Genomic DNA, 14,379 nt, shown 5'->3' on the forward strand with positions numbered 1-14,379 from the left:
ATCAACATAATGTTAACCATAGAGTGATATGATTCACCTGCAAACAAACTTTATTTCAGACAATTTTAGTTGTCTCTAAATGTGCAAAGTAAAGCCTTTCATCTGTATTTTATTTGTAGACTCTCCTGGAACCAGGGTGGGGAGTTGGAATCAGATCAGGATTTCTTAACTTCAACACTGTTGACATTGTTTAACCAGATAATTATGTTTGGAAATACCACTATGTACTGAAATATGTTTAGCACCATTCTTAGCCTCTACCCATAGATCCTAGTAACATAACACTGCCCCCCCCCACACACACACACTCAGTTGTGGCAGTCAAAAACATCTCCAGACATTGCTGATGTTCCCTGGTAGGCAAAATCATCCTACATTGAGAAACGCTGGTCAGCCTTAATTCCTGCCCCTGCCTCTCCATTGGGAAAACCTATTTACCATACTTCTGTGGTACATTCCAAATTCTATTAATTTCCATTTCCACTACTCCCAAGTTACCATCACTTAGTCCTGGACTGTAATAGTATTCTACTTGGTTTTTCTGCTCCCACCCTTAAATGTCTATAATTAGCTTTTTTAAATTGTGAAATTATAAAAATATGTAATATATGTGTAAGTTCTCAAAAGTAACAAGGATCCATTACCAATACTTTTGAAGCTCAAGCCTCTACCCGATTATATTTCAATTGTTTCTTCACATAGCAGCTTGAATGATTTCTTTCTTTAAAACAGATCATCTCACCTTTCTCTTCCTATTAAACTTTTTAAAAGATTTATTTCGGAAAGAGTATGTATTGTGGGGGTGGGCATAAGGGCAGAAGGAGAAGGAGAGAAGACTCCCCACTGAGTAGGGAGCCTGATAGGGCTCCATTTCACAACCCTGAAATCATGACCTGAGCTGAAGCAAAGTTGAACACTTAACTGATTGAACCACTGAGGCGCCCCAAGTACTTTAAAATCCTATCTCCTGGAGTGGTGTAAGGGCTCCATATGACCAGGCCACTGTCTCTAAACAATCCTCACTTTAATTCTTCTTCACTAACCGTGCTGTCCAAGATACTTCCTGCCTTTGGGATTTTATGTTTGCTTTTTCTTCTGCCTGGCCTGATGCTTTTATAGACTTTCACGTGGATGGTTTGTCCTCATCATTCGAGGCTCAGTTCAGATGTCACCTCCTTAGACCATCTCTGACCTCTAGCCATAGTGCCATTCTGCAATCACTATCTCATTACCATTTTATAGCATTTATCTGAAATTATGTTCTGTGTTTACTTTTTTATTGTTTCTTTTCCTTTAGAATGTAAACTGGAGAACAAGGACTATCTATTTACCATTGACCAATTCCTAATGCATAGTCAACATTCTAGACTTTTGTTGAAAGTGCATACTGAAAAAAATCTGCCTCTGCATTTTAGTTGTGTGTGGCCTTGGGCAAGTAACTTTGTCTCTATGTCTCAGATTTCTATTAATGATCATAACTTCCTTTACTGTCCTCAAATGAGATATCTGTGAGTTCTTCAGAAAACAAAGTGCTATTATGTAAATGGAAACTAGTAATAAACTTGTAATTTGGCTTCTGGCATTTTAGAATCAAGAAAGTATAATCTGTGTACATTTTTTGGATTGCAGTTATGTTCAAATCTTAGTTTTGGTAAAACCCAGGAACGTGCAAGAGCAGCTGAATTGTGGGAAAACTAACCAGTGAATTTTGATTAGGCTATGTGAGTTCTCAATCTGAGAGCCATTTGTACTTTTCTGGTTACTTTTAAAATTGAGGAGATCAGGCTTTTCTTGACTAAATTTATTCCCTTTTACAATGTAAATTTCTTAAAAGTGGATGTATCATAGCTAATAATCTAAAATTGGCTTATTATGCTTTGATATTGGCTAAATATTTGGCTGAATCATATTTTATAGTCAGACTCTTACCACAGAAATGGTATTTCATATTTTATCCTTAGGATGAAGCAAAAGTTGGTGTTTTGAACGCTACAGTAGGGAGCATTTAGATATACCAGATAAGAGTGAGAAGATAAACAAATGCAATTAAAGTTGAGCTATTAAATGCAGTGGCAAGTTTCTTATTTTACCTTCTGACTTACTGGTTACCAAATGACTACATGATTTTTTTCTTAGCACAGTTTTCACTTTTGGAATTTTAAATCTGAAATATTAACAGATTCTTATTTTTAGCTTTTGGAGAAAAGTCCATTATGGCTTTTTAACAGGCTTTTTTTTTTTTTTTTTTTTTAAGATTTATTTATTTTAGAGAGGGAGAGAGTCCCAACAGACTTGCTGAGCACAGAGCCTAACAAGGGACTCCCATCTCCCAACTCTGAGATCATGACCTGAGCTGAAACCAAGAGTGGGATGCATAACTGACTGTGCCATCCACGTGCCCCTTAACAGGCATCTTAGAGTGACATAATTGTACAGGCTTCCTGCCTCAGCTTTCTATGGATCACCTACCTTCTAACAGCTCTTAGCCAGAAGGATCTGAAAACTACATGCTATATACTGTGTGTCATTTAAACCAGGCCAGTATTTCCTTAGTACGTAGTTACAACAGATTCAGGTTAGATGTGAGGAGGGAAGTGGCCACTTCAAATTAAAGTAAATAGTTCAGGATGTCGTTAGGGTGTTTGATCATTAGGTTGGTTTTTGGTTTAATGACTTTTATATCCCTTTTGACTGAGTTTTTAAAATTTTATTTCAGACTGAGGTGTGAATGGAAGCAGGATATATTAGCATTTTATTTTTTTAAGATTTTATTTTTTGCGAGAAAAATAAATTTATTTATTTTAAGAGAGAGCATGTGAACACATGAGTTGGGGGGAGGGACAGAGGGAGAAGGGGACTCTCCGCCTAGCAGGGAGCCTGATTTAGGACTTGATCCTAGGACTCTGGTATCATGGTCTGAACTGAAGGCAGACACTTAACCAACTGAGCCACCCAGGCACCCATATATTAGCATTTTAGAGAACAGAGTTGTTAATACAAATTAACTTTGGAACATTTTGGAAAACAACAGTTTGACCAGTGTCTGAAACTGGAGGTAGCCCCAGATAGTGGAAAGGACTCTAGGCTAAGTCCAAGAGGATCTGTGTTAAAGTATGACCCATGTGCCCTTTGGTAAGTCACACAACTTCCTTTTACCAGTGTACCTAAAAGAGAGGGCAATTTAATCTGTTTCTGAAAAGTAGCCAACAGTAAAGGATAATAAAAGGTCTTATGTTTTTACACTGTGACTTCTGTTTCCCTTTCAGAAGTTAGTAATACTATCATCTCATGCTCAGTTATTAGAGATTTCTTCTCTGATTTGGGTGCCAAATTTGATGGTGTGTCCTGATTGAAGGGCTATAAGTAGACTGAAGAATACTAGGATATTGTTTAAGATCATTGATTTGCCCTAAATCTAGACTTTTGTTATCCTCGTCATTCTCACTTACCCATAACTGCAGAGCTCCCTTTTTATCAGGTACACTTCCCACCTCTTCCATTTTACTATTGCCTGGTAATTTCCATTTTAACAGAAAGCCTGTCGAGAACTCTAAAAATTCAGGGATTCTTAGTTGTTGTCATGTACTTTGTCATGACAATAATAGCATAGTATCGCTTATTGTTTGTTTGGAATTCCCACTAGATTGTAATGTCCATGACAGTAAAGGTTATGTCTTTCTGTGTCTTTACTGCATAGCACACTCATAGCAATAGCTAATAATGGCTAGTGTGATATACTGGTTACTGTTCTAAATGCTTTGTCTGTATTTAATTCATTTATGCTTACAGTGGCTCTATGAGGTGCTTAAAATCTCTTGCTGGGGTACAGGTAAGTTAACTAACTTGCCCAGGGTCACATATTAGTAGGTGTTAGTGATTTGAACCCAGGCGACCTGTGTTGAAAGAATTGAAGAATCTATAAAAAATCAAGTAATGAAATGGATCTCTGTAGTTTCCTATGGTGTGGTTCACAACTTAGTAATTCTTACTTGGATTTTAAAAATACATGCATTTGTTTTTATTGAGATGTATGCCAAAGTTCGTCATGAGAACCAGGTCTTAATGTAAGGTAATAAAAATATTACATACAAAATTAAAGAACCCATGTGTTCTATAAAAGGATAAAGCCTTGTTTTTCTGTGTTAATTGTATTGGATGAATCAGTAATACGCTTTACTAAAATTAATGTATATATAGTGTTTAGAGTGTATGTGTATACATACATATATATTTGGTATGATTAATACTATTTTTCAGATACATTGTTTAGGGGGTTTATGTGTTTGTAATCCACATCACAAACTAGATTGTAAGCCCCTTCAAGAAAAGAATAGGATTGTTTAAATTTTTCCTCTGTATTACCACACAGTGTCTATGATAGTGTTTGTACTGTTTGCATATTGGATTCCTCTATAAAATAGCCCACCTCCAAAAACATATCAAAAGTTTTAAAATCAGACTTTTGGGGCTCCTGGGTGGCTAAGTTGTTAAGCATCTGCCTTCAGCTCAGGTCAGGATCCCAGGGATCTGGAATCAAGTCCCGCATGGGACTTCCTGTTCTGGGAAGCCTGCTTCTCCCACTCGCACTCCCCCGTTTGTGCTCCCTCTCTCTCTGTGTCTCTGTCTGTCAAATAAATAAATAAAATCTTAAAAAAAAATCAGACTCTTCAGAAAATTAAGAATAGAATTCTGTGTAATTTAATTTTTAGAACAATTAATGTTGAGACAAAGGCTCTTCCTGAAAATGAGATAAATTTTCTTTGCCCTTCAGTGAAGGCAGAAAGCATATATGGGGGAAAAGAGGGGCTTGCTAAGGTTCCTTCCCAACTTTACATGGTTCTTCAACTTTAATGAAAGAAGGACCATCCTTACTGTATCGTACACAGTGCCTCTTTGAATATATAAATCGTGTTTAGCTAGTTGCACACATCTGTTGGCAGCCTGTGTGTAAGCAGGATCTGTCCTTTGACCAGGATCATGGCAGATACAGCACAGCATCATAAAATATATACGAAATTGAATCAATATTTAATGAAAAAAATTCAGAGCTACCTGCCCTTACCGATATACCATAATGCTCCCTTACTATAGGGATAATGGTAGGTTGAAAATTTGGTACTCCTGACAGTTTCTGTCTCAAGAAATTGGCTTTACCACCCAGTTCCCGAGTGCTTTTAGTTAATTATAGCATACATCCAAATAACTTAGAATAAAGCTGGTATATAATGCTGCAGAATATAATATATAATAAAACTACAGAGTGTATATAATATATGGTTTCATAATTTTTTTGATCTGTGAAAGTATTTAAAAATTTTAATTCCGGGGCACCGGGTGGCTCAGTGGGTAAAAGCCTCTGCCTTCGGCTCAGGTCCTGATCTCAGGGTCCTGGGATCAAGCCCCAAGTCTAGCTCTCTGCTCAGCGGGGAGCCTGCTTCCTCCTCTCCCTCTCTGCCTGCCTCTCTGCCTACTTGTGATCTCTCTCTCTGTCAAATAAATAAAATCTTTAAAAAAAGTTTTTAATTCCACTGTAGTTAACAGTGTTACATAAGTTTTGTTAGTTTACTTAGAATTAGTCCTATACTTATTCCTTAGAAGTATTTCCAGATCTGTGTCTGCAGCTATCTCCAAGAGATTTCGTGTGTTCAACAACATTTTGTGTGTTGCTTCAAAACCAAAATGTCTAAAATAAATTGATATATTTACTGTTCTTATTCTCCGTTTATTTTGTGGTCAAAACATGTTTATTTTTTCTCTCCCTAATTGAATCACATATTTATACATCAGTTCCTTTCACTTCTGTTACATTTATCCTAGTCATTAAAATTTTAGCCAAATAAAGATCAAATTAAAAATCATCTTGTTTCATGAACTTTAACCTGACTAATCAATTCCATTGATCTTTTACTTAATTCAGTATATTGATTACAGGGAGCTTTTTTAAAATGTTAAAGCTGAGCCCTGACCCCCACTCCCAGAATCTTGATTTCATTGGTCTATATCTGTATGTGTAACAACTTCCTAAGTTGATCCTTAAAGTGTAGCCCACACTTGAGAACCACTAAAATAAAATTGCTCCATTAGACTTTTGCTAATTTTTGATGCCTTATAGTTTGTTCTCTAGTGATTATGGGCATATAGTCTAGAGAATTCAAGGTCTAGAAGCATTTTGTTTTTGAACCCTATCAAGTTTTTGTTGATCTAGGCTAGGACAGTGTTCCTTAATCAAGAGTATGTTTGAGGAAAAACCCTGCATTATCTAGGGTGTTTTTTAAAAATGTGGATACTTGGGCCCCACTTGGACCTAATATAACTTGTTTTAGGAAATTTACATCTCTTACTTAAAAAAAAATAGGCATCGTAGTTGATTCTTATGCTTATCAGTCTGAAAACTGCTCTCTTATGCAAAAAGTTTAATAATTACAGAATTTAGCTTAATTATGTTTTGTTTCCCCAGTTAGACTAGTACATGTTCTGAACACAGATATCTTGTTCTCTCCCCTTTTCTCTTGTATAAAGGAGAGCTGGTTGAAGACTGGATCTCACTCTGGTTTGCCAATATATCTTGGTGCTTTTATGTTGGTAAAGTTTTTTTTTTTTTTTTTTTTAAGATCTCATTTATTTGACAGAGAGGGAGGAGAGCAAGAACAAGCAGGGGGAGGAGCAAAGGAAGAGGGAGAAGCAGGTTCCCCATTGAGCAGGAAGCTTGACATGGGGTTCAATCCCAGGACCCTAGGATCACGACCTGAGCCAAAGGCAGACGCCGAACTGACTGAGCCACCCAGGTGCCCCTATGTTGGTAAAATTTTAGTATCAAATTGAATTGTTTGTTATCAGAGTTACCACTTCCCTGCAAAGCTAGAGTTCAAATTGCTAAATACATGGTTATAAATATTGGGGGCTTTTGAGGCTATCTAGCATGGAAAAGAAGATTCACTCAACTTCTTAGGATAGCAGACTTGGAAAGACCTTGAAGATCATCTAATCTGTTTCTCTCATTTTATGGTGGAGGAAATTGCGACCTGGATTGCTTGAAAGCCATGCACAAAGTGACCAGATAAATTGCTGTGTCAACACTAGACTCCTAATCCAGGGCTCTTTATTTCATCAAAGAACTCTGAAGCAGCAGTGATTCAGTTAAATTTCAGTTGGACGTTTTCTGCTTCTTAGGTACAAGGGGAAGACGAATCTTTGCAGAACCAAAAACATCTTGATTTTTATAATCAGGACGTCTACCTTTATATTTTGAAATAGATTATTGAAAGAGGATCTTTGCCAGTGAAAGAAATCCTTAACTGAAGACGGGTGGGTATGAGATGTAAAGCCCACTTGGCATACGGTTTTGTTGTTGTTTTTTAGTGGAACTTTGCTTCTCTGTCCTGACATTTTCATGTCTCTATTTATAGCAGTGATCTCTTTGGAATTTGCCTTCTGATTCTGTTTGTTCTTTTATGTTGCTTCATATTAAGTGATATTCTCACTTCACTTTTGTTAAAATATATTTGAAAGGACTTGAAGTAATTAAAGTGTTTAAAAGCAGCACCTGAAATTGTTATTTTTTCTTTGATTTACATTATCATTTTTTATAACAGGTCATCTAATTGTAGTACCTAGTGATACAAATACTAATTTTTCAAGATAGAATGGTAGTTTATTTTTTAAATTTAAGATCATATGAAGCCTACAATAAATTTCTTTGGTCCAGGACAGATAATGCTTTTAGATTCTTAACAACCTTGCTCTTTAAGGATGTACTTTGATATAGGTGAAGACCGAGAGATTTTTACTTAGATCCTTTTTTTTGAAATAAAGATTTTATTTATTTATTTGACAGAGATCACAAATAAGCAGAGAGGTTGGGGTGGGGGGAGAAGACTCCCCGCCGAGCAGAGAGCCCAATCCCAGAACCCTGGCATCCTGACCTGAGCCTAAGGCAGAGGCTTTAACCCACTGAGCCACCCAGGTGCCCCTTATTTAGATCCTTTAAAAGGGTAAAGTCCTTAAGGGTGGGAACCATTTTATTTACCTTTGTGATTAACATAATGCCTCTCATCCAGTAGGTGCTTATTTATTCGGTTCAGTAAAAATGCTGGACGTTGGGGGCACCTGGGTGGCTCAGTGGGTTAAGCCTCTGCCTTCCGCTCAGGTCATGATCCCAGGGTCCTGGGATCGAGCCCCGCATCGGGCTCTCTGCCCTGCAGGGAGCCTGCTTCCTCCTCTCTCTCTGTCTGCCTCTCTGCCTACTTGTGATCTCTGTCGGATAAATAAAGAAAAAATCTTAAAAAAAAAAATGCTGGACGTTGTTCTAAGTGCTGGAGATATAGTAGCGAACAAAATAGACACATATGCCTACCCTCATGGAGCTTATTCTAGGGAGTTAAGGTTGAATAAAACATGAATCACTGCAAAGACTCCATCTTTGTTTTCAGATAGTTCTTTGGATCAGTCTAACAAAGAATATCTAATATTTGAGCCCCATGTTGGGTGTAGAGATTAATTTAAAATCTTTTAAAAAATAACCTATAGTTTATTAATCAAGTGTTGAAGAGTTAGAATGGAAGAAATTTAATGATCAGATCAATCATTAAATGTTTACTTCTGCGTGTGCATATGTGAAATTATGTGAAATACATAATTGCCAGTTACTGTCATCCCGATTTTCATTCACTTGTGTGCTGTGTGCAACCCTGTGTAAGGACCCCAGTTGCTAGCCAGGCTACAACCAGGGAACTTCATCTCAAATCAGATACTACTGAGTGCCTTTGATTATGCTGGCCAGAAACTCCATATTCACCAAAGTTCTAGTTGTTTACTTGTTTGTCCGTTCTTCACACCAAAGTGTGACCTCCACAGAGCACCTTGTGTGTTTTATTTAGCACTGAATCCCAAGTACACAAAATAGCAATCTACATAATTAGTAAATATTAACCAATCAGTCCCTGAGTACTCAAAATACAATTAATTCCCTTTCATTGGTACAAGCTACAACTAGTCTCCAGACTACTCAAAAATTAAAAATCTTCAATTCTAATATTAAGAGCTCTTTTCACTTTATCTTGTTTACTAATATACTCCGTAATTCTGATACTTCCCTTTTCAATCTCTATTACTTCCAGGTCTTGGTTTGCCAGTCACTTTGAGAATTCCCAACTCTTGTTCCCCATGTCTTTCAGTAGTGTCCACTCTTTAAATCCATAACTCCTAATCACTTAAAATAGACACTGGAGCTCGATGAGCTTCAATTCATCATTATTACCTAAGTGCTAGGTTATTTAACCTTGCCAACTTTAAACTTTAATTTAGAGTTTGTTTGTTCATTTGTGTTTAAATGTTCATATTTTTTTAGTATATGTGCTGCCAAAGTGAGCACAAGTGTTTATATTTTTAAATTAAACTCTAGGTCCAATGTGGGGCTCAAACTCATGATCCCAAAATCAAGAGTCACATGCTTTATTGACTGAGACAGCCAGGCACCCCCTGAGTTTCAGTTTGTTTTTTGATACCTAAGCATTGCTATGAAAATGAAAAATGAGATTATTGTAACCAGATGCTATTTCCCATAAGTAATGAAAACCCGTATTAAGGGACGCCTAGGTGGCTCAGTTGGTTAAGCAGCTGCCTTCGGCTCAGGTCATGATCCCAGCGTCCTGGGATCGAGTCCCACATCGGGCTCCTTGCTCAGCAGGGAGCCTGCTTCTGACTCTGCCTTCCACTCTGTCTGCCTGTGCTCGCTCTCGCTCGCTCTCTCTGACAAATAAATAAAATCTTAAAAAAAAAAAAAAACCCGTATTAAATAATAACCGAAAAATCCAGGCACAGAGTGACCCTACGGCTGGTTGAGTTACAGCTCAGCAATACAGGAGATACCCATTTTTTTTCATCTTTGCCCTCTGCCATCCTCAGCACAATGCGCCTGATGATTGCATAAGGGTTGCCATGGTTCCCAGTGTTATGCAGTCATAACTGTAAAGTGGAAGAAGAGAGTTTCTTGTCTTCAAAAGTAAGGAAACCTTTCTACTACCCCTTCCCTGGACACCAATCGGACTAACCTTGTGCTGACCAAAGCTGACTCACAGGCTTACTCTAGCAAGTACCATACTTGGTTTTGAATAATTAAGATTCATTTCCTGGGGATAAGGGAAAGGACCCCACCTTCCTAGAAATAGTTACTACTAATGCATTTGTGAATCTTAGAACTCTATCCTTGGAACTTCTTTTCCCCATCTGCATTCACTCTAGTATAATCTCTAGCCTCGAGGGTTTTTTTGTTTTTGTTTTTAAATATTTTATTTATTTATTTGACAGGGAGAGATCACAAGTAGGCAGAGAGGCAGGCAGAGAGAGAGGGGGAAGCAGGCTCCCTGCTGAGCAGAGAGCCCAATGGGGAGCTCAATCCCAGGACCCTGAGATCATGACCTGAGACAAAGGCAGAGGCTTAACAGACTGAGCCACCCAGGCGCCCTCTAACCTCGAGGTTTTAAGATCACCTCTACTCCCAGTTTTTTATCTTCTGTTTGGACTGCTTCTAAGAATACTAGACTCATATATCCAACTGCCTATTAGATACTACCATTTGTAAGTTTAATAAGCATCTTAAACTTAAAATGTCCAATATTGAACTCCCCAATTCCCCATCCCTCAGCTCTTCTATCTTCCTATATTAGTCAATAGCTTCCTATATTAGTCAATAGTCAAGAACTTTGTTCTTTCCCTTTGCTGAAGCTGAAAAATCTTGTGCTACTGATTTCCCTCACATCCCACATTTGATTCATCAGGAAGTCCTATTGACTATACCTTTAAAATAAATAACACCTCCACTGCTACATCATTGTCCAAACCACCTGAATTATTGGGTCTTCCATGATTACCCACCATACTTTCCCTCTCTTTTTTTAACATAGAAGGCCAAGCAATCCTGTCATTCTGCATAAAACTCCCCAATGGCTTCTCATCTTCCCTTGATACAAATCAAAGTCTTTAGCAGCCTACAAGACTCTACACCATCTAGCCTCTTCTTATTTCTCTGACCGTCCCTACCCCATCATTCTGACACAGCTGCACCTTAAAGATGCCTGGCATTCTCTCACCTCCAGAATTTTGTACTTTCATACTTCATTTTTCCCTCTACCTGATATCAACCCACACATATATACATAGCTTTCTCCCTTTTCTCTTTCAGGTCATAGTACAAATGTCATTTTGTCTCTGAAGCCATTTCTGCCTACCCCATCTAAAATTTTAATTCTTTTCTTTTCCTTAGCTCCTACCACCATCTAACATTGCATAGATTAGTGTTTTTATAGAATATTTTTAATTACTAAATCTTTATAGGCATGCCTGGGTGGCTCAGGCAGTTAAGTGGCTGACTCTTGGTTTCAGTGCAGGTTGTGATCTCAGGGTCCTGGGATTAAGCCCCATGTGGAACTCCATGCTCTGCAGAGTCTGCTAGAGATTCTCTTCCTCTCCCTCTCCCTCTCCTTCTGCCCCTTCTCCTGCTCGCACACACTTGCTTTCTCTGTGTGTGTGTGTCTCTCAAATAAAAAGATACTTAAAAAAAAATATTTTTAGGAATGCCTGGGTGGCTCAGAGTTAAGCATCTGCCTTTGGCTAGGGTGGTGATCGCAGCGTCCTGGGATAGAGTCCTGCACTGAGCTCCTTGCTCAGCAGGGAGCCTGCTTCTCCCTCTGCCTGTCACTGCAGTTCTCCCTGCTTGTGAGCTCTCTCTCTGACAAACAAATAAAATCTTAAAAAAAAAAAAAAAAAAAAAGGAACAGAAAATTCTTAAAAAAAAAAAATCTTGTCTTCCTCATTAGAACATAAAGTACACAAGGCAGGAATTTTTGTTCATACTGTATCCCCAGTACCTAGAAAGGTAGCTTGGCATATGGAAGGTCATTAAATTGTTTATAAAGAAATGAAAGTCTAGGGACGCCTGGGTGGCTCAGTGGGTTAAGCAGCTGCCTTCGGCTCGGGTCATGATCCCAGCGTCCTGGGATCGAGTCCCAAGTCGGGCTCCTTGCTCAGCAGGGAGCCTGCTTCTCCCTCTGCCTCTGCCTGCCATTCTGTCTGCCTGTGCTCGCTCTCTCCCCCACCTCTCTCTGATAAATAAATAAAAAAAAAGAAATGAAAGTCTATTTTTTTTTTAAGATTTTATTTATTTATTTGACACAGATCACAAGTAGGCAGAGAGGCAGGCAGAGAGAGAGAGAGAGAGAGAATGAGAGAGAGAGGAAAGCAGGCTCTCCCCTCAGCAGAGAGCCTGATACGGGACTTGATCCCAGGACTCTGGGATCATGACCTGAGCCGAAGGCAGCGGCTTAACCCACTGAGCCACCCAGGCGCCACATGAAAGTCTATTCTTCATGATTTCTTGGTTTTAGCTGTGTCAAATTTAGTAATCTTACTTGTTTCTGATCAATTTCTGATCAATTCCTATTTCTCATAATTGCTATGTGAGACCATCACCATTCTTACTAAATGCCCTACTTTAAGTCTCAGCTTTTTAGTAGTGGATGTCCTTTCTAAAAAATTTTTTAAAGAACACTGATAGCATCTATGAAATACTTTTCCTTCCTAGTCTATCCTCTTGCCTTCAAATTCATAAATTGGTCCTTACCTATTTTCTGTTAATCTCCGAGCCCACTTCTCCTTTTGTTCAAATTTTATCTACTTGTACTCTTGTACCAAACCCTCCTATCTTCTCTGAACCTTACCTAGCAATCATTTCTTAAGTACTTTTATATCTCATTTTCCTCTGCATTTTTTCTTCTTCTATTGACCAGTTATAACCTCCTTTATTCACTCCCTTATATACAGTTCTCTTCTTACCTTCAGATGACTTTCTTGAAATGTTTGAATTTACTATTCCATTTTCATATCCCTCTTGTTCAGTTCACTGGATTCTGGCTTTTGATTTTCATTGCCTATAATTACATCTACTTTATAGGATTGTTAAGAGAGATTAGATGAGGTTCTATGTGTTGAGTAGTGCTTGCACATGGTTAATGGTTTTTTTTTTTTTTAAAGATTTTATTTATTTGTCAGAGAGAGAGAGAGCACAGGCAGACAGAATGACAGGCAGAGGGAGAGGGAGAAGCAGGCTCCCTGCCGAGCAAGGAGCCCGACACGGGACTCGATCCCAGGACGCTGGGATCATGACCTGAGCCGAAGGCAGCTGCTTAACCAACTGAGCCACCCAGGCGTCCCGGTTAATAGTTTTTTTGAGTGCTTACCATGATTATAACTCTTGAAACCAAAATCATTCTTGTGGGTACCCATCTATTACCTTTCTTGACTTTCCTGTATCCCTCATGAAATGCTCCTTCTTTTCATTTTGGGACACCAGTGGTATCAGAATGATTTCACCTTCAAGTAACAGAATCTCTCTAGCTGTAAGTCCTCAATGGTGGTTCCAGGATTGATTCAGAGATGCAATAACACTACTGAGAACCCAGGCTCTTGCTCTCTTTACCCTCTACCATTCTCACCGTGTCACAGATATTTATCTTGTTGTAAGATAACAAGCATTACGCTTTTATTATCCAAAAGTAGAAAAGCAGTGCTAGGGTTTCTCCTGGGTGGGTATTCCTTTATAGGGAGGACAGTCTGCCTTAAGTTCCCCAGAGCATTTCCCATACATCTCCTTGGCCACGCCTACACCAATCACTGGCAAAAGGAAATGTGATTGCTATGATTGATTTAAGCCAACCATGAGTCATTCCCCAGGGCCTGGGGAAGCTCTCACCTTCCTTGATTTCATTATTTTGGAAGAAATTTGGTATCTGCTAAGCCAGGAAGAAGAAAGGATACTTAGATTTGGTTCGTAATCAGTAGTGTCTGCCATTCCATTCTTTTTTTTTTTTTAAGATTTTATTTATTTATTTGACAGAGAGAGATCACAAGTAGGCAGAGAGGCAGGCAGAGAGAGAGGGGGAGGAAGCAGACTCCCTGCTGAGCAGAGAGCCCGATGCGGGACTCGATCCCAGGACCCTGAGATCATGACCTGAGCCGAAGGCAGCGGCTTAACCCACGGAGCCACCCAGGCGCCCTGCCATTCCATTCTTACTTGGTTTCTGATTGTTCATTCTCAGTGTTTTTCATTATCTCCTCTTGATTAATATGTCCTGTAAATCCTGGGCAACTAAAGTTCTGTCTTTGATTCTTTCAAAAATTATTCATTTTTTCCACTTTAAAATACCACCTGTGTTATAATATTTTTTTTCTTTTTCTTTCTTTTTTTTTTTTTGAGATTTTATTTATTTATTTGACAGAGAAAGGGCGAGAGATGGGACAAAAGCAGGGGGAGTGGGAGAGGGAGAAGCATGCTTCCCGCCAAGTAGGGAGCCCAATGCAGGGCTTGATCCCAGGACTCTGGGATCA

The 14,379-nt window shown here is 38.7% G+C and overlaps 1 protein-coding gene across 5 annotated transcripts in view; it reads left to right on the forward strand.

Moving 5' to 3' along the window:
* The window catches only part of DNAJB4 (DnaJ heat shock protein family (Hsp40) member B4), a 45,207-nt gene that overhangs the window by 1,247 nt on the left and 29,581 nt on the right, over positions 1 to 14,379 (forward strand). The window contains exon 1 of one of the 5 annotated variants that reach the window (XM_082686674.1): positions 10,021 to 10,086. The exons of 2 other annotated variants lie outside the window; for them this stretch is intronic. The gene's annotated coding sequence lies outside the window, so the exon portion shown is untranslated. Of the gene's footprint in view, positions 1 to 10,020; positions 10,087 to 14,379 lie in introns of those variants that run through there. 2 more of the 5 variants (XM_082686676.1, XM_082686678.1) reach the window with 2 other exon arrangements.

This window comes from Mustela nivalis (assembly GCF_964662115.1).
Source record: "Mustela nivalis genome assembly, chromosome: 10".
NCBI classification, from domain to species: domain Eukaryota; kingdom Metazoa; phylum Chordata; class Mammalia; order Carnivora; family Mustelidae; genus Mustela; species Mustela nivalis.